The sequence below is a fragment of the Balaenoptera acutorostrata genome, chromosome X, assembly GCF_949987535.1.
Source record: "Balaenoptera acutorostrata chromosome X, mBalAcu1.1, whole genome shotgun sequence".
Taxonomy (NCBI): domain Eukaryota; kingdom Metazoa; phylum Chordata; class Mammalia; order Artiodactyla; family Balaenopteridae; genus Balaenoptera; species Balaenoptera acutorostrata.
The window spans coordinates 53,052,885-53,071,908 of NC_080085.1; positions in this window are offsets into that span (position 1 = coordinate 53,052,885).

The following is a 19,024-nucleotide window of genomic DNA, read 5'->3' on the forward strand; positions in this document are numbered from 1 at the left end:
TCTAGAATGGCAGCTTGAACATTAATTAGTAGGAAGCCTTGGAAGGAGGGAGGGAGCCAGGTCCCCATCAGAAGGAAATTTCTGGAAGATTTGCTTCATTTGCAGCAAATGAAGCATTAAGGGTGAGTCAGAGCCCAGGTACCTTAAATCTAGTGACAAAAGTATTTCTTCATCCCTCCTTCCCAAGTATGAAAAAAAGTCTTTATTTTTGTGATTGAAAGACCTTTTGTAACAAATATATTAATCAGTGTAACGAATATACTGATTTAGACATATTTTTGTAATGAAATGCCAAATCAGGTAAAGTTTATATATTTTATTTGTCAATAGTGACTCAATAAAGCTAAAAAATGAAATATATAATAAAAGAAGTTACAAAGAAATTAAAAAGATATATTAGAAACTCTGTTTAATACCAAAGATGCAGTAATGGAGGTATAGATGAATTTGAAAAAAATAAGACTTTTAGAAGTGCAATAGCAAAATGGTAATAAATAACATCTTTCCAATTATTACATTAAGTGATAATGTATTAAACATTCCAATTTAAAGGTGAATATTGGTAGAATTAATTTTTTAAATGGTGCAACTATATGTTATTTATACAAAACATGATTTAGATTAAAAGACACAAATAGGTTGAAAGTAATACAAAGGGAAAAGATATACAGTATCCAAAATAGAATGAGATTACATGTACTAATAACAGGAAAAATTGAATTAAGACAAAAAAAGTTACTATAGACAAAGAAGGGCATTGTATAATGACAAAAGATTCAATATATAAACTTATATGCACATCAATTCATAGCCTGAAAAGACATGGGAAAAAAATCTGCTGGAATTGAAGGAAGAAATAGATAATTTAATTATACATACAGACTTAAATTTTGTCATTGATTGGTTCAGAATAAACAAGATATTTTCAGAGCTTCAAAGATTCTCTCCCAAAATATTTATTAACTGCTGTGAAGGTTTTAAAAGCCCTTAAATCTTCTCCCCACAGGAGGTGGAGTTTAATTCCAGGCTTATTGAATTTCAACTTCATTGAGGTCATGGATTTCACAGAAAAGAGTACAAAATTGGGGGAAAAAACCCCAAAGTAACCTCCAGTAGTGAAACCACTTCACCAAATGATCAATGTTTACATCACAAGAAATGAATCATAATAGCATAATGTAACACTTGATAATATACAATGAGAAGGGGCTTCCCTGGTGGCGCAGTGGTTGAGAATTTGCCTGCCAATGCAGGGGACACAGGTTCGAGCCCTGGTCTGGGAAGATCCCACATGCCGTGGAGCAGCTAGGCCCGTGAGCCACAATTACTGAGCCTGCGCGTCTGGAGCCTGTGCTCCACAACAAGAGAGGCCACGACAGTGAGAGGTCCACGCACTGCGATGAAGAGTGGCCCCCGCTCGCCGCAACTAGAGAAAGCCCTCGCACAGAAACGAAGACCCAACACAAGCCATAAATAAATAAACAAATAAAAAAATTAAAATATATATATACAATGAGAAGGACACATCACATATGTGGTATTCTTGCCAAAAATAGAAAACACCATATTGTTAAAAAAAAGCAAACAGAAATCTTAAATTGATAAACATTCTACAAAATACCTAATGAATACTCTTTGAATGTCTTGAGGTCATAAAAAACCGGAAACTCTGAGAAACTGCCACTGAGGAGAATAAAGGGGCGTAATGAAAAATAGTACATGGTACTGAATAGGGTCTTGAAACAAAACAAACCAAACAAGAGTATTAGTTTTACACAAACTAAGGGAAAAATAATAAGAACAACAAAGTTAGAGTACTTACATTACCAGATATTAAACATTGTGTGATGAATTTAGAAATCAATTACAGGGAAAAAACTGTAAAAATCACAAACACATGGAAGGTAAACAATATGTTACTAAACAACCAATGGAGTACTGAAACAAATCAAAGAGGAAATCAGAAAATACCTAGAGACATATGGCAATGAAAACATGATGCTCCGAAACCTATGGGACACAGCAAAAGTAGTGCTAAGAGGGAAGATTATAGCAATATAATCCTACCTCAGGAAACAAGAAAAATCTGAAATAAGCAACCTAACCTCACACTTAAATAAACTAGATAAAGAAGAGCAAACAAACCCCAAAGTTAGTATAAGGAAAGAAATCATAAAGATCAGAACAGAAATAAATGAAATAGAGATGAAGAAAACAATAGCAAAGATCAATGAAACTGAAAGATGGTTCTTGGAGAAGATGAACAAAATTGATAAACCTTTAGCCAGACTCATCAAGAAAAAAAGGGAGACAACTCAAATCAATAAAATTAGAAATGAAAAAGGAAAGTTACAACAGACACCACAGAAATACAAAGGATCATAAGGGACTATTACAGGTAATTATACACCAAAAAAAATGGACAACCTAGAAAAAATGGACAAATTCTTAGAAAAGTACTACCTTCCAAGACTGAAGCAAGAAGAAATAGAAAATATGAATGGACCAATCACAAGTACTGAAATTGACATTATGATTAAAAAACTACCAACAAACAAGAGTCCAGGACCAAAAGCCTTCACAGGCGAATTCTATCAAACATTTAGAGAAGAGTTAATACCTGTCCATCTCAAACTCTTCCAAAAAATTGCAGAAGGAACACTCTCAAGTTCATTCAAGAAGGTCACAATCACCATCACACCAAAAACAGACAAAGATACCACAAAGAAAACAAAAATACAGGCCAATATCACTGATGAACATAGATGCAAATATCCTCAACAAAATACTAGCAAACAGAATCCAACAACATATTAGGAAGATAATACACCATGATCAAATGCAATTTATCCCAGGGATGCAAGCTTGCTTCAATATACATAAATCAATCAATGGATACACCACATTAACAAACTGAAGAATAAAAGCCATATGACCATCTCAAGAGATGCAGAAAAATATTTTGATGAAATTCAACACTGATTTATGATAAAAACTCTCCAGAAAGTGGGCATAGAGGGAAACTAACTCAACATAATAAAGGTCATATATGGGAAACCCACAGCAAACATCATTCTCAATGGTGAAAAACTGAAATCATTTCTTCTAAGATCAGGAACAAGACAAGTATGTCCACTCTCACCACTTTTATTCAACATAGTTTTGGAAGTCCTAGCCACGGCAATCAGAGAAGAAAAATAAATAAAAGGAATCTGAATTGGAAAAGAAGACGTAAAACTGTCACTGTTTGCAGACAACATGATACTATACATAGAAAATCCAAAAGATGTTACCCGAAAGCTACTGAGCCTATCAATGAATTGGGTAAAGTTACAGGATACAAAATTAATACACAGAAATCTCTTGCATTCCTATACACTAATAAAGAAAGATCAGAGAAAGAAATTAAGGAAACAACCCCAATTAGCATCGCATCAAAAAGAATAAAATAACTAGGAGGCAATAAACCTACCTAAGGAGGCAAAAGACCTGTACTCAGAAAACTATAGGATACAGATGAAAGAAAGCAAAGATGATACAAACAGTGGAGAGATATACCATGTTATTGGATTGGAAGAATCAACAATGTGAAAATGATTATACTACCCAAAACAATCTACAGATTCAATGCAATCCCTATCAAACTACCAATGGAATGTTTCACAGAATTAGAACAAAAAAATTTACAACTTGCGTGGAAACACAAAAGACCATGAATAGCCAAAGCAAACTTGAGAAAGAAAAACGGAGCTGGAGAAATCAGACTCCCTGACTTCAGACTACACTACAAAGCTACAGTCATTAAAACATTATGGCACAAAAACAGAAATATAGATCAATGGAAAAGGATAACCCAAGCACCTATGGTCACCTAATCTATGACAAAGGAGGCAAGAATATACAATGGAGTAAAAACAGTCTCTTCAATAATTGGTGCTGGGCAAACTGGACAACTACATGTAAAAGAATGAAATTAGAACACTCCCTAACACCATGCACAAAAATAAACTCAAAATGGATTAAAGACCTAAATGTAATGTCGATACTATAAAACTATAGGAAAACATAGGCAGAACATTCTCTGACATAAATTGCAGCCAGATCTTTTTTGATCCACCTCCTAGAGTAATGAAAATAAAAACAAAAATAAACAAATGGAACCTAATTAAACTTAAAAGCTCTTTCACAGCAAAGGAAACCATAATCAAAACGAATAGACAACTCACAGAATGGGAACAAATATTTGCAAACAAAGTGACTGACAAAGGATTAGTCTCCAAAATATTGAGCTGCTCATGAAGCTCAATATGAAATAAACAAACAACCCAATCCAAAAATGGGCAGAAAATCTACAGGGACATGTCTAAAAAGAAGACATACAGATGGCCAAAAAGCATATGTAAAGATGCTCAACATCATTAATTATTAGAGAAATGTAAATCAAAATTATAGTGAGATATTACTTCACACCAGTCAGAATGGCCATCACCAAATCTCTACAAACAATAGATGCTGGAGAGGGCATAGAGAAAAGGGAACCTTCCTACACTGTTGGTGTGAATGCAAATTGGTGCAGCTACTATGGAGAACAGTATGGAGGTTCCTTGGAAAACTAAAATAGATCTACCATATGACGCTGAAATTTCACTCCTTGGCATATACCTGGAGAAAACCATAATTCGAAATGATACATGCACCCCAAGGTTCATTGCACAGTATTTACAATAGCCACTACATGGAAGCAACCTAAATGTCCATTGACAGAGGAATGGTAATGAAGTTGTGGTACATATATACAATGGAATATTACTCAGCCATAAAAAGGAACAAAATGATGCCATTTGCAACAACATGGATGGACCTAGAGGTTGTCATACTGAGTGAACGAATTCAGAAAGAGGAAGACAAATATCATAGGATATTGCTTATATGTGGAATCTAAAAATAATTGTACAAATGAACTTATTTACAAAACAGAAGTAGAGTCACAGGTGCAGACAACAAATTTATGGTTACCAGGGAGTAAAACGGGTGGGAGAGGGATAAATTGGGAGACTGGGAGTGACAAATACACACTACTATATGTAAAATAGATAACTAATAAGACCTACTGTATTGCACAGGGAACTCTTCTCAATACTCTGTAATGACTTTTATGGGAAAAGAATCTAAAAAAGTGTGGATATACGTTTATGTATAACTGATACGTTTTGCTGTACAGCAGAAACTAACACAACATTGTAAATCAACTATACTCTAATAAAAATTTTAAAAAAGAAATGTAAAAATTAAACCTTGTGTGAAGTTACATTAATTTAGTATGCCAAATGTCACAAAATAGGTCTATAAAACAGAATAGAGTGTAGAAATACAGCCACATATAAGATAAATTAATTTTTATGAGACACCAATAAAATTCAGTGATGATACAAATATTTTTCAATAAATTTTCCTGGAATAATTGGGGATAACACTATTGAAAAATAAACAATCTCTCTGTGTCTTGACTCATACATAACAATCTAAACAAAAAATAACTCATAGTGGATAAGGATGTAAACATAAAAGCCCAAACTATAAAATTCCTAGAGAAAATATAGGAGAATATCTTTGCACCTTTGGAGTATGAAAAGATATCAAAAAAATTCATAAAGTGTACTTGATTTAATTTAATCGTTTTGCTCTTGAAATACAGCATTACAAAAAATTAATGCAAATATAAGGAGAAAAATTGACAATACATAGATCTTATAAAAACTTTGTCCTCAAAATACATAAAAAATATGTTACAAGAATTTTGTAATAAGACAGAAAAAAAACAATAAGTGGGAGAAAAAGACTTGAAAGTGACCTTGGACAAAAAAACAGGACAGAAAAACAACAATAATCACATGAAAAGATGCTCATCATGATTAGTTGTCAGGGAAATGTAAATTGAAACTGAATGAGAAAGTGATATCAGCAATGTGGCAGAGTAGGAAGCTTAAATTTCTAGTTCCTCCACGGAAGGAGAACAACAAACAGAAATTGAGAAGCAATTTCATTAGAACTCTGGAAAACAGCCAAACTTTACTACCATCAAGCATATGCTGAATCAAGAAAAAGACTCCTCAAAATTTTAGAAATGTTTGTGTTTATTTTATTTGCCCTTGCCACACCGCTTTGGGGAACAATAGTGGCTTGGTTTTGGAAGACACAGAAGCTTGCATTGCCAGTGTGGGGACTACTTCCCTGGTTCTAGAAAGATAAAAGCAAACCTTAATAAAAATTATTATACCTGTCTGTTCTAAACATTCTTGGCACTACTGGAAGGACTAGCACAAAGCTATCATCTCTATTTTACCTAATGTGGAACTCAGGCTAAAAAAGCAGGAAGCGTTAATAAAATAGCACACATCAGGGGTCTATCTCCACCTAGACAACAATTGCACTGACAGACCCTCTCTGATGTAACTCTTTTGGAACTATGGAGAATATTGAAAGCTTGCAATTTCCAGAGGAAGGCTTGGATAATAAATTGTGGTTCATTTTGTTCATTATAACTCTTAGCATAGGAGAAGCTACCTGTAACACACCCCCAGGAAGGCAGATGTGAATGAGTTTCCATAGCAGCTTGCATGCAGCTCATGGAGCTCAGGGCAGACACAAAAGACCCTGCCCTGCAAATACTAGGGAACTGTACTCTGATTTCTGCTGGTGATCACAGAGATGTAGACAAAGAGGCAGATAATGACTGTAGTTGAACCTCCATCCATTGTTGCAATCTCCTTCCCATCAGGCTGAGTGACTTCTAAGATATTTAAAGTGTTAACACACGCTCCCCCCTTTTCGTCTTTTCCTCTTCTGGAGACAGACATTAAGGACTAGAACATCACAAAAGAAGTGCATATACAAGAAAAATTAGAACATGACCATGCATGCCTAGTAAAATTTCAGAAAAGATCTGACAAGACCTTAAATGTGCACCTCAGGCTGATGCTTGCCACAGAGACAATGTATTAAAAAAAATGTTAAGCCAATGATCAAAAACCCACAAAAGTTGCAAACCATAGAGAAAGGGGATAATATGATCTCTAGACTTACTATATTTTCAGATTCAAATGTCCAGTTTTCAACAAGGCAATCACAAGACATACAAAGAACTGCAATGAATCGCTCATTCAAAGGGAAAAAATAACTAAAACTGTCCCTATAAAAGTCCTGATGGCAGAGATACTTGACAAAAAATTTAAACAACAATTTTAAAGATGCTCAAAGAACTAAAGGAACATGTGGAGAACGTCAGTAAAACAATGTATGAACAAAATGGAAATATCAGTAAAGAGATACAAAACTAAATAGAAATCAAAAGGCAATTCTGTAGCTGAAATGTACAATACCTGAAATTAAAAATTCACTAGAGGAATTCTTAGATAGATTTGAGTAAACAGGAAAAAGTCTTCATGAATTTGAAGATAGGACAATAAAAATTATAAAGCCTAAAGAACAGAAAGAAAAAAGATTGAAGAAAAATGAACAAAATCTAAGGAAACTGAGAGAGGCATTTAATGAATCAATACATGTATTGTGGGAGTCCCAGAAGGGAAGCAAGAAAGAAAAGAGAATATTTGAAGAAATATTGGATAAATACTTGAAAATTTTGATGAAATACATAAATATAAACATTCAAAAGCTCAAAAATATCTGAGTAAGGGTAACTCAAAGAGACCCACACTGAGACATATTATAACTGAACTTCAAAACCCAAAGACAGAGACTCTTCAAAACATCAAGAGAGAAGAAAATCATAACATAGAAGGGATCCTCTATGGTATTATCATCAGATTTTTCATCATAACTTTGGAGACCAAAAGGCAGTGAGTTAATAGATTCAAAGTGTTAACAGAAAAGTAAAAATCAACCAAGAATCCTATATCTGGTAAAACTTTCCTTCAAAAGTGATGAAGAATTTAAGACATTACCACATAAACAAAAGCTGAGTTTGTTAGCACTATACCTGCCTTTCAGCATAAAATAAAAGCATAGCAGACAGTAACTTGAAGCTGAATGAAGAAATAAAGACCTCAATAAAAGTAAATAAATATAAAAAGGTAAAAACTAGTATTACTGTAACAATGATTTGTAACTCCACTTTTTGTTTTCTACATGATTTAAGGGACTAAAACATTTAAAAACAAACAAGTAGGGCTTCCCTGGTGGTGCAGTGGTTGAGAATCTGCCTGCTGATGCAGGGGACACGGGTTCGAGCCCTGGTCTGGGAAGATCCCACATGCTGCAGAGCATCTAGGCCCGTGAGCCACAATTACTGAGCCTGCGCATCTGGAGCCTGTACTCCGCAACAAGAGAGGTCACGATAGTGAGAGCCCTGTGCACCGCGATGAAGAGTGGCCCCCCCTTGCCACAACTAGAGAAAGCCCTCACACAGAAACAAAGACCCAACACAGCCATAAATAAATAAATAAATTAATTAATTAATTTAAAAAACAAACAAGTATATGTCTAAAAGCTAGTATTATTGTCACTCGGGTGTGTAACTTCACATTTTGTTTCCTATGTAACTTAAGAGACTAATGCAATTTAAAAATTATTAGTTTATACTTTAGGGGCCAGGTATAATGATATAACTTTGTGACTTCAACTACTGAAAGGGGTAGGGATGGAACTGGAAAAGGCCGTAGTTTTTTATGTTATTGAAGTCAAGTTGATATAAGTTCAAATAAGAATGTTATAACTTTGGGATATTAAAATGTAATCCCCATGGTAACCAAAACGAAAACCGCTAGAGACTATAGGCAAAATAACACGAGAAAGGAACTTAAATATTTCACTACAAAAAAAATTGACTATACCCAATTAACACAGTAATGCAAGAAATGATAGACCAAAAAGCTATAAGACATCTAAGAAACAAATAGCACAATGACAGAAATAACGCCTTTCATATCAATAATGAACTTAAATGTAAATGGATTTAAATCTTCAATCAAAAGCCAGAGATTAACATAATGGATTAAACCACATACTCGAACTAAATGCTGTCTACAAACCACTCACTTGAGATCCAAAGCACAAATAGACTGAGATTAAAAGGATAGAAAAAGCTATTCCATGCAACTAGTAACCAGAGTAGAGCAGGGTGGCTATAGTAATATTAGATAAAATAGACTTTAAATACAAAAGATTGCAAGAGACAAAGGACATTATATATTTTAAAAATATGAAACAGCAAGAATATATGAAACTGTAAACATTTATGCACCTAATGGCAAAATATAAAAACACATGAAGAGAAAAGGGACAGAATGGAAGGGAGAAAGAGGCAGGTCTATATTAATAACTGTAGACTTCAATATCTCACTAAAAATATCAGAACAACCACACAGGAGATATTAAGGAAGTAGAAGAATTAATGTAAAAATTAGCCAGATCAAACAGACATATACAGAATACTCTACCCAAAAACAAAAGCATACACAATCTTCTCAAGTGTACATGGGACTTTTCCTGGGAGATACCATATGGTAGGCCAAAATTATCTCAATAGATTTAAAACATAGATATCATACAAAATATCTTCTCCAACCAAAACAGGATAAAGTTAGAAATCACTAAGAGAAGTTAAATGGACACATTCACGAAGTGGTAGAAATTAAACAAAACACTCAAACAATGGATCACAAATAGAATCACAAAAATACTTCAAGACACAAAACCAACTGAAATAACCTTAACCACTGGGTGCAGACACCAAAAACAACAGGAACTACGAACCTGCAGCCTGCAAAAATGAGACCACAAACACAATAAGCTAAGGAAAATGAGAAGACACAGAAACTCACAGCAGATGAAGGAGCAATGTAAAAACGAACCAGACCAAACAAATGAAGAGGAAATAGGCAGTCTACGTGAAAAACAATTGAGAGTAATGATAGTAAAGATGATCCAAAATCTTGGAAATAGAATGGAGAAAATACAAGAAACATTTAACAAAGACCTAGAAGAACTAAAGAGCAAACAAACAATCCTGAACAACACAATAAATGAAATTAAAAATTCTCTAGAAGGGATCAATAGCAGAATAACTGAGGCAGAAGAACGGATAAGTGAACTGGAAGATAAAATAGTGGAAATAACTACTGCAGAGCAGAATAAAGAAAAAAGAATGAAAAGAATTGAGGACAGTCTCAGAGACCTCTGGGACAATATTACATGCACCAACTTTCGAATTATAGGGATCCCAGAAGAAGAGAAAAAGAAAGGGGCTAAGACTATATTTGAAGAGATTATAGTTGAAAACTTCCCTAATATGGGAAAGGAAATAGTTAATCAAGTCCAGGAAGCACAGAGAGTCCCACACAGGATAAATCCAAGGAGAAACACTTCAGGACAAATATTAATCAAACTATCAACAATTAAATACAAAGAAAAATACTAAAAGAAGCAAGGGGAAAACAACAAATAATATACAAGGGAATTCCCATAAAGTTAACAGCTGATTTTTCAGCAGAAACTCTGCAAGCCAGAAGGGAGTGGCAGGAGATATTTAAAGTGATGAAAGGGAAAAACCTACAACCAAGATTACTCTACTCAGCAAGGATCTCATTCAGATTTTAGGGAGAGATTAAAACCATTACAGACAAACAAAAGCTAAGAGAATTCAGCACCAGCAAACCAGCTTTACAGCACATACTAAAGGAACTTCTCTAGGCAGGAAACACAAGAAAAGGAAAAGATATACAATAACAAACCAAAAACAATTAAGAAAATGGTAATAGGAACATACATATCTATAATTACCTTAAATGTATATGGGTTAAATGCTCCAACCAAAAGACACAGAATGGCTGAATGGCTAACAAAAACAAGGCCAGTATATATGCTGTCTACAAGACACCCCTTCAGACCTACGGACACATACAGATGGAAAGCGAAAGGAAGGAAAAAGATATTCCATGGAAATGGAAATCAAAAGAAAGATGGAGTAGCAATTCTGTTATCAGACAAAATAGACTTTAAAATAAAGACTGTTACAAGAGACAAAGAAGGACACTACATAATGATAAAGGGATCAATCCAAGAAGATATAACAATTATAAATATTTATGCACCCAATATAGGAGCACCTCAATACATAAGGCAAACGCTAACAGCCAGAAAGGGGAAATCGACAGTAACACAATCATAGTATGAGAATTTAACACCCCGCTTTCACCAATGGACAGATCATAAAAACTGAAAATAATTAAGGAAACACAAGCTTTAAATGATACATTAAAAAAGATGAACTTAATTGACATTTATAGGAAATTCCATCCAAAAACAACAGAATACATTTTCTTCTCAAGTGCTCATGGAACATTCTCCAAGATAGATCGTATCTTGGGTCACAAATCAAGCCTTGATAAATTTAAGAAAATTGAAATCGTATCAAGTATCTTTTCCAACCACAACACTATGAGACTAGATATCAATTACAGGAAAATAACTGTAAAAAATACAAACCCATGAAGGCCAAACAATACACTACTAAATAATCAAGAGATCACTGAAAAAATCAAAGAGAAAATCAAAAAATACCTAGAAACAAATGACAATGAAAACGCGACGACCAAAACCTATAAGATGCAGCAAAAGCAGTTCTAAGAGGGAAGTTTATAGCAATACAATCCTACCTTAAGAAAGAAGAAACATCTCAAATAAACAACCTAACCTTTCACCTAAAGCAATTAGAGAAAGAAGAAAATCCCCAAAGTTAGCAGAAGGAAAGAAATCATAAAACTCATATCAGAAATAAATGAAAAAGAAAAGATGGAGACAATAGCAAAGATCAATAAAAGTAAAACCGGTTCCTTGAGAAGATAAACAAAATTGATAAACCACTAACCAGATTCATCAAGAAAAACAGGGAGAAGACTCAAATCAATAGAATTAGAAATGAAAAAGGACAAGTAACAACTGACACTGCAGAAATACAAACGATCATGAGAGATTACTACAAGCAACTCTATGCCAATAAAATGGACAACCTGGAAGAAATGGACAAATTCTTAGAAATGCACAAACTTCCGATACTGAACCAGGAAGAAATAGAATATATAAACAGACCAATCACAAGCACTGAAATTGAAAATGTGATTAAAAATCTTCCAACAAACAAAAGCCCAGGACCAGACGGCTTCACAGGTGAATTCTATCAAACATTTAGAGAAGAGCTAACACCTATCCTTCTCAAACTCATCCAGAATATAGCAGACGGAGGAACACTCCCAAACTCATTCTGCGAGGCCACCATCACCCTGATACCAAAACTAGACAAAGATGTCACAAAGAAAGAAAACTACAGGCCAATATCACTGATGAACATAGATTGAAAAATCCTCAACAAAATACTAGCAAACAGAATCCAACAGCACATTAAAAGGATCATACACCATGATCAAGTGGGGTTTATACCAGGAATGCAAGGATTCTTCAATATATGCAAATCAATCAATGTGATACACCATATTAAAAAATTGAAGGAGAAAAGCAATATGATCATCTCAATAGATGCAGAAAAATCTTTCGACAACATTCAACACCCATATATGATAAAAACCCTACAGAAAGTAGGCATAGAGGAAACTTACCTCAACATAATAAAGGCCATATATGACAAACCCACAGCCAACATTGTTCTCTATGGTGAAAACTGAGAATATTTCCACTAAGATCAGGAACAAGACAAGGTTGCCCACTCTTACCACTATTATTCAACATAGTTTTGGAAGTTTTAGCCAGAGTAATCAGAGAAGAAAAAGAAATAAAAGGAATCAAAATCAGAAAAGAAGTAAAATTGTCACTGTTTGCAGATGACATTGTATTATACATTGAGTATCCTAAAGATACTATCAGAAAACTACTAGAGTTAATCAATGAATTTGGTAAAGTTGCAGGATACAAAATTAATGCACAGAAATCTCTTGCATTTTATGCACTAATGATGAAAAATCTGAAAGAGAAATTAAAGACACAATCCCATTTACCATTGCAACAAAAAGAATAAAATACCTAGGAATAAACCTACTTAAGGAGACAAAACACCTGTATGCAGAAAATTATAAGACACTGATGAAAGAAATTAAAGATGATACAAACAGATGGAGAGATGTACCATGTTCTTGGATGGGAAGAATCAACATTGTGAAAATGAGTATACTACCCAAAATAATCTACAGATTCAATGCAATCCCTATCAATCTACCAATGGCATTTTGCACAGAACTAGAACAGAAAATTTTACAATTTATATGGAAACACAAAAGACCCTGAATAGCTAAAGCAATCTTGAGAAAGGAAAACGTAGCTGGAGGAATCAGGCTCCCTGATTTCAGTATATACTACAAAGCTACACTAATCAAGCCAGTACGGTACTGCCACAAAAACAGACATATAGATCAATGGAACAGGGTAGAAATCCAAGAGATAAACCCAGGCACATAGGGTAACCTTATTTTTGATAAAGGAGGCAAGAGTATACAGTGGAGAAAAGACAGCCTCTTCAATAAGTGGTGCTGGGAAAACTGGGTAGCTACATGTAAAAGAATGAAACTAGAACCCTCCCTAACACCATACACAAAAATACACTCAAATGGATTGAAGACCTAAATGTAAGGACAGACACTATAAAACTCTTAGAGGAAAACGTAGACAGAACACTCTATGACATAAATACAGCAAGATTGTTTTCAACCCACCTCCTAGAGAAATGGAAATAAAAACAAAAATAAACAAATGGGATGTAATGAAACTTAAAAGCTTTTGCACAGCAAAGGAAACCATAAACAAGACGAAAAGACAACTCTCAGAATGGGAGAAAATATTTGCCAATGAAGCAACTGACAAAGGATTAATCTCCAAAATTTACAAGCAGCTCATGCAGCTCAATATCAAAAAAACAATCAACCCAGTCGAAAAATGGGCAGAACACCTGAATAGACTTTTCTCCAAAGAAGATATACAGATTGCCAGCAAACAGATGAAAGAATGCTCAACATCACTAATCATTAGAGAAATGCAAATCAAAACTACAATGAGGTAGTTTCTCACTTTACACTGGTCAGACTGGACATCATCAAAAAATCTACAAACAATAAGTGCTGGAGAGAGTGTGGAGAAAAGGGAACCCTCTTGCACTGTTGGTGGAAGTGGAAATTGATAAAGCCCCTATGGAGAGCAGTATGGAGGTTCCTTAAAAAACTAAAAATGGAATTACAATACGACCCAGTAATCCCACTACTGGGCATATACCCTGAGAAACCATAATTTAAAAATAGTCATGTACGAAAATGTTCATTTCAGCTCTATTTACAATAGCCAGGACATGGAAGCAACCTAAGTGTCCATCAACAGATGAATGGAAAAAGAAGATGTGGCACATATATACAATGGAATATTTCTCAGCCAATAAAAGGAATGAAATTGAGTTATTTGTACTGAGGTGGATGGACCTAGAGTCTGTCATCCAGAGTGAAGTAAGTCATAAAGAGAAAAAGAAATCCAGTATGCTAAGACATATATATGGGCTTAAGAAAAAGTGTTTATGAAGAACCTAGGGACAGGACAGGAATTAAGATGCAGCTGTAGAGAATGGACTTGAGGACATGGGGAGGGGGAAGAGTAAGCTGGGACAAAGTGAGAGAGTGGCATGGACTTATATATACTACCAAATGTAAAATAGATAGCTAGTGGGAAGCAGTTGCATAGCATGGGGAGAGCAGCTTGGTGTTTTGTGACCTCCTAGAAGGATGGGAGAAGGAGTGTGGGAGGGAGATGCAAAAGGGAAGAGATATGGGGATATATGTATATGTATAGGTGATTCACTTTGTTATAAAGCAGAAACTAACACACCATTGTAAAGCAGTTATACTCTAATAAAGATGTTAAAAAAAAGACAAATGAATATGAAAACAGAACCAAAGCTTATGGGACACAGTGAAACAGTTGTAAGACAGACACTTTTTATATTATATTTCAAAAAAAGAAAGATATCAAATCAACAACCTAACATTACAATTTAAGGAAATAGAAAAAGAATAAACTAAACCCAATATAGCATAATAAAAGTAATAAATATTAGAGCAAAGATAAAAGAAAAAGAGAATAGAAAATAGAGAAATTTAATAAAAAACAATAGATTGTTTCTTGGAAAGATCAACAAAATAAAAAAAATTCTTAGATAGGTAGAATAAGAATAAAACAGAACACATATGTTACTAAAATAAGAAATGGAAATGGGGACTTATTTACCAATTCCACTTGTTTAAAGAGAATTATGAGGACTATGAATAATTGTACACCAATAAATTAGAAATCCTAGATGAAGTGGACCCATTTCCAAAAACAGAATCCCTGCCAAAACTAAATCGTGAAAAAATAGCATATATGACTAGGTCTATAACTGACAAGAATTTGAATTAGTAGTAAAAGAAACTCCCAGAAGAGAAATGTGATAGACCAGTTGGTTTAACTGAATGAAGTCTATCAAACATTTAAAGAAGAACTAATACCAATCTTTCTCAAACTTTTCCAGAAAACTGAAGGGAGAAAACATTTTATAGCTCATTTTATGAGGTCAGCATTAACTCTGATATCTAAAACAGACAGATTCACTAAAAAGAAACAACAACAAAAAAAAAAACAAAACAAAAACTATAGATCAATATCCCTTATGAATGTTGAAGCAAAGTCCTAAACAATATGACCAACCAAATTCGGCAGCATATTAAAAGGATTATACACCATGACCAAGTGAGATTTATCCCTGGAATTGAAGAATGATTTAATATACAAAAATCAGTGTAATACATCACATTAACAGAATGAAGGGAAAACAGCATAATCACAATTGATACAGAAAAAGCATTTGACAAAATTAAACACCCTTTCATGATAAAAAAAAACACACTGAACAAAGTAGACTTAGAAAGAAACTATCTGAACATAATAAAAGCCATATGAGGGAAAACACATAGCCAAGATCATACTGAATGATGAAAGACTGAAATCTTTTTCACTAAGATTAGGAACAAGGCAAGGATGATTATTTTCACCACTGTTCAACATAGTACCGGAAGTTCAAGTCAGAGAAATTAGGCAAGAAAAATAAATAAAAGACATACAATTGGAAAGGAAGAAATAAAATTTTTTCTGTTTGTGGATAAAATGGTCCTATATGTAGAAAACCCCAAATATTTCACAAAAAAAACCCTGCTGGAACTAAATTGAGGAAAGTAGCAGGAGAGAAATCAATATGCAAAAATCAGTTTTATTTCTCTACACAAATAATGAACAATCTGAAAAAAAATTATGAAAACAATTTCATTTACAATAGCATCTAAAAGAATAAAATACTGAGGAACTAACTGAGGAAATGAAAGACTTGTATTCTAAAACTACCAAATATTGCTGAAAGAAATTAAAGAAAACATAAATAAATGAAACATCCTACATTCATGGATTGGAAGATAATTTTTAAAAATTTATTTTATTGAACTATAGTTGATTTACAATGTTGTTAATTTCTGCTGTACAGCAAGGTGATTCAGTTATATGTATATGTATATATATTATTTTTCATATTTCCATTATGGTTTATTAGAGGGTATTGAATATAGTTCCCTGTACTATACAGTAGGTCCTTGTTGTTTATCTATTCTATATATGAAAGTCTGTATCTGCTAACCCCAAACTCCCAATCCATGCTTCCCCATCCCCCTCCCCCTTGGCTACCACAAGTCCGTTCTCTATATCTGGTGAGTCTGTTTCTGTTTCATAGATAAATTCACTTTTGTCATATTTTAGATTTCACATATAAGTGATATCATATGGTATTTGTATTTTGCTTTCTGAGTTAATTCACTTAGTATGACAATGTCTATGTCCATCCATGTAGCTGCAAATGACATTATTTCATTCTTTTTTATGGCTGAGTAATGATCCATTGTGTGTGTGTGTGTGTGTGTGTGTGTGTGTGTGTGTGTGTGTGTTTATGCCACATCTTCTGTATCCATTCATCTGTCAATGGACGTTTAGGTTGTTTCCATGTCTTGGCTATTGTAAATAGTGCTACTATAAGCATAGGGGTGCATATATCTTTTCAAATTATAGTTTTGTCTGGATATATGCCCAGGAGTAGCATTGCTGGATCACATGGCAACTCTGTTTTTTTCAGTTTTTTGAGGAACCTCCTGATTTCCATAGTGGCTGCACCAATTTACATTCACACTAACAGTGAAGGAAGGTTCCCTTCTCTCTACATCCTCTCCAGCATGTTATTTGTAAACTTTTTATGATAGCAATTTTGACTGGTGTGAGGTGGTACCTCATTGTAGGTTTGATTTGCATTTCTCTAATAATTAGCGATGGTGAGCATCTTTTCATATGCCTATTGGCCATCTGTATGTCAAGAAGACAATATTATTAAGACTTTAATACAGTGATCTATAAGTTTATTGTTATCTGTATCTAAATCCCAATGTCTTTTTTTGCAGAAAAAGAAAAACCCATCTTAAAATTCATATGGAATCTCAAGGGACCTAGAATAGCCAAAACAATCTTGACCAAGAAGAACAAAGCTAGAGACATCATATTTCCTGATTTGAAACTATACTACAAAGCTATAGTAATCAAAAGAGTATGTTACTGAAATAAAAACAGATATTTGGACCAACGGAATAGAATAGGGAGCCTAAGAAAACACTCACACATATACAGTCAAGTAATATTTGATGCAAGTACCATGAATACACAGTGGGAAAAAGATAGTCTTTTTGACAACTGGTGCTGGGACAGTTTTCCAGTTATTCAGTATGATATCAACATGCAGTGGAATGCAGTGGGACCATTATCTTACAACATACACAAAAATATATAAATAAAGACTTTAAAATAACACCGGGGTAGAGAGGATTAACCAAGATGGTGGAATAGAAGGACATGCTCTCACTCCCTCTTGCAAGAGCACCAAAATCACAACTGGCTGCTGGACAATCATCAACAGGAAGACACTGAACTTCACCAAGGAGGATACTCCACGTCCAAGGACAGTGAGATGGTAGGAGGGGTGCAATCAGAGTAAAATCAAATCCCCTAAACTGCTGGGTGGGTGACTCACAGACTGGCGAACACTTATACCACAGAAGTCCACCCACTGGAGTGAAGGTTCTGAGCCCCACGTCAGGCTTCCCAACCTGGGGGTCCGGCAACGGGAGGAGGAATTCATGGAGAATCAGACTTTGAAGCCTAGTGGGAATTGATTGCAGGACTTTGACAGGACTGGGGGAAAAAGAGAGCCCATTCCTGGAGGGCACACATGGAATAGTGTGTGCATCGGGACCCGGGGGAAGGAGCACTGATCCTGGGGGAGACTGAACCAGACCTACCTGCTAGTGTTGGAGGGTCTTCTGCAGAGGTGGGGGCTGGCTCTGTTTCACTGTGGGGACAAGGACACAGGCAGCGGAGGTTCTGGAAAGTGCTCCTTGGCATGAGCCCTCACAGAGTCTGCCATTTGCCCCACCAAAGAGCCCAGGTAGGCTCCAGTGTTGGGTTGCCTCAGGCAAAACAACCAACAGGGAGGGAACCCAGACCCACCCATCAACAGTCAAGTGGATTAAAGTTTTATGGAGCTCTGACCACCACAGCAACAGTCAGCTCTACCCCCCACCAGAGCCTCCCATCAAGCATCTTAGATAGCGTCAACCACCAGAGGGCAGACAGCAGAAGCAAGAAAAACTACAAACCTGCAGCCTGTGGAACAAAAACCACATTTACAGAAAGATAGACAAGATGAAAAGGCAGAGGGCTATATACCAAATGAAGGAACAAGAAAAAACCCCAGAAAAACAACTAAATGAAGTGGAGATAGGCAACCTTCCAGAAGAAGAATTCAGAATAATGAGAGTGAAGATGATCCAGGACCTCGGAATAATAATGGAGGCAAAGATTGAGAAGATGCAAGAAATGATTAACAAAGACCTAGAAAAAT